Source organism: Triticum urartu, chromosome 2 (genome assembly GCF_003073215.2).
Source record: "Triticum urartu cultivar G1812 chromosome 2, Tu2.1, whole genome shotgun sequence".
NCBI classification, from domain to species: Eukaryota; Viridiplantae; Streptophyta; class Magnoliopsida; order Poales; family Poaceae; genus Triticum; species Triticum urartu.
This window is the reverse complement of record NC_053023.1, coordinates 487607115-487609757: the sequence shown is the minus strand read 5'-3', so window position 1 is coordinate 487609757 and position 2643 is coordinate 487607115. Positions and strand designations below refer to the sequence as shown.

The 2643-nt window shown below is 52.4% G+C and overlaps 1 pseudogene; it reads left to right on the top strand.

The window, feature by feature from the left end:
• The first annotated feature begins 775 nt into the window (after positions 1–775).
• LOC125541708 lies at positions 776–2351 on the top strand (annotated as a pseudogene).
• Positions 2352–2643: the final 292 nt, after the last annotated feature.

The window sequence follows — 2643 nt, the reverse complement described above, 5'->3', positions numbered from 1 at the left end:
TCAACATGCATAGAGCGGTGTCCCTTCCCCACCTACCCCCACCCCAACCATCTATATTTGTACATAAACCTTTGCATCCTTCTAATTGTTAAACTTTGCCGTAGGTGCAACGCGGCTATTATTTTGTTTCATATGTTGCGATCGGTGGCCATGCATTATTCGATATGCATGGTTTCATGTTATCATTGGACTTTGTTTAGTTTATGGTTACTAATTGTTCAATTGTATTTTCTATGAATTTGTTACTGTTTGGTAGGAAAAATAAAATGAAAATCATGTGGCATAGTAAATACACCTGATTGTCTATATACACCAACTGCTCGGTATATGCCATTTTTTCAGGAGACCATACATGATGTCATTTCAAAAACTACAACGGTGATCAACCTTACACAAACAGTCCTTCAGAGGCCAACGTGCAGTTGGTCATGAACATAAATGGTAGAGCAGCATTTCTGACACTCTCTCAAATTTTCTTAGTTGGGATGTACAGTAATTTTTATTAATTCATACAAATCAGACGCCAGATTCTTTTAGCATGATAAATCAAATGTCCGAAATAACAAATTATGTTGTTGCAAGGATGACAATTTCCTTTAGCAAGCATCATAATATTTGTCATGTTCAGTTGTTTTGCCAGAAATATAAATGCTCGCTAAATGAAACTGCCATCCTCACCACAATATAATTTGCTATAAAAAAACGTTTGATTTATACTATGCCTAAAAACCAGACGTTTTTTTATTTATCATTTTTGATTAATTAATGGTAAATTTGCTTCAGGTAAGAAGTTACAAAGAAGCAACCACTGGCATAACAACACCAGCAAGATTCCCCTTCTCCGGTGACACAAAAACAATGCTCACTCTCCGGCCACCTCCTCAGCAATGGCACACACCACACTCCTCTACAGTGTCATCTCACTCTCGCTCTCCCTTGCAGCTTCAGCTCTTGCGCCACCGCCTGACACCACCCAACAAGCACCGACGACGGTGCGAGCCGGCTACTACTTCGCCGATGACGCCGATCTCTAGCCCCTCTCGGCCCTCGACGCCTCCCTCTACACCCACCTCTACTGCTCCTCTCTCTCCGTGCACCCCACGCGGCACACGCTCCAGCTCCCAGCCGACCTGGCCCAGGCGCGCCTCCTCGCCAGCTTCTCCCGGGAGCTCAAAGGGAGGAACCCGGTGCTCAGGACCCTGCTCTCCCTCGCCACCGCCGGCGCCGAAGATGCCGCAGCAGGCGCCGCCAGGGCATCTGGGGATCCCGCGTTCGCCGCCATGGCCGCGGACCCGACGTCGCGGGTCGCGTTCGTCGACGCGGCCGTTAGGGTGCCGCGGGAGAATGGCTTCGACGGGATCGACGTCGCGTGGCGGTTCCCGGCGTCGGCGGTGGAAATGGCCGACTTCGGGTTCCTTGTCGCCGAGTGGCGCGCCGCGGCGCCCAAGGGGTTCCTGCTCACGGCCACCGTCTACTTCTCTAACCACGTGTTCGGCGCGCCGTTCGCCGGCGTGGACTACCCGTCGGAGGCGGTCGCGGGGAGCCTCGACTGGATCAACGTGATGGCGTTCGGGCTCCGGCCGGCCGACGCGGCGGCCACTGTCACGGCCTTCGACGCGCCGCTGTACGACAGGGCGTCGCACTTCTCGGTGAGCTACGGCGTCGTCTCCTCGCTCGACGCGGGAGTCCCGGCGGGCAAGGTGGTCATGCGGCTCCCGCTCTACGGCCGGTCGTGGTTCCTGCGCAACAAGGCCAACAGCGGCCTTCGCCGCCCGGTGCGGCCTGCTCGGCTACTTCCTGTGGCCGGTGAACTACGACGACGCCAACCTCACGGTAACCAGGAGAGGTCAGTGAGTGTGACCTCGCTAGCTCCTTGGGTCATTTCTGCTAGTGTTCCATCGCCGTGTATTTACTCTCTGCTTGTTTCAGCATCTGAGGTCTGGGAGCAGAGCAAAATTTCGTCGGATTTGAGGAACGTCACGGGCGTCCGGCAGGGGAAAGCCCCATTTGAGCTGCCGCCGGCTCTCGGGTCGCCTTCGCCGGCGTCAGAGCCGGTGCCCGTGCCGACGTCAGCATCGTTCTCATGGCTGTGCCGGAAGAAGCTTGATGCGCACTTGCATTTGTCTGTACTAATTGTCCTCTTATATTAACTAATAACTGGTGCCTTCCCCGTCTCTCGTCTATTCACTCCAACATGATTAGGATCTCAGATGTAGCATGCCAGCAGTTTCAAATTTTCTACACGGTTTTATAGTTCAGAAAGTGAAGAGAGTGCGCATCAACAAGACAACAGTAGTGTAAATCACATTTCAGTTGTCATATATTGAGCTTAAATCACATTTCAGTTGTCATATTGAGTATAAACGAAATTGCTCTGTGGATGATGTACAACCTGAGGACAGTTGGATGAGAGTCATTCCAGCCGTCTACTGCACTTCGATCATATGAATGAAGTGTAGAGATCGTCCACAAAACATCGTGTGCATACCATAAACTAATCAAACTCCCTCTCCCTCCATCGGCGACACGTGTCGGTGATGCAGGCTGCTGTCGCTGGGTCTCGGTGGCGCAGTTCCTCGCTTGTGGCTGGCCGTCATGGATGGGGTTCCCGGTCGCCGTTGGATGCTGGATCCACAAGGTCCA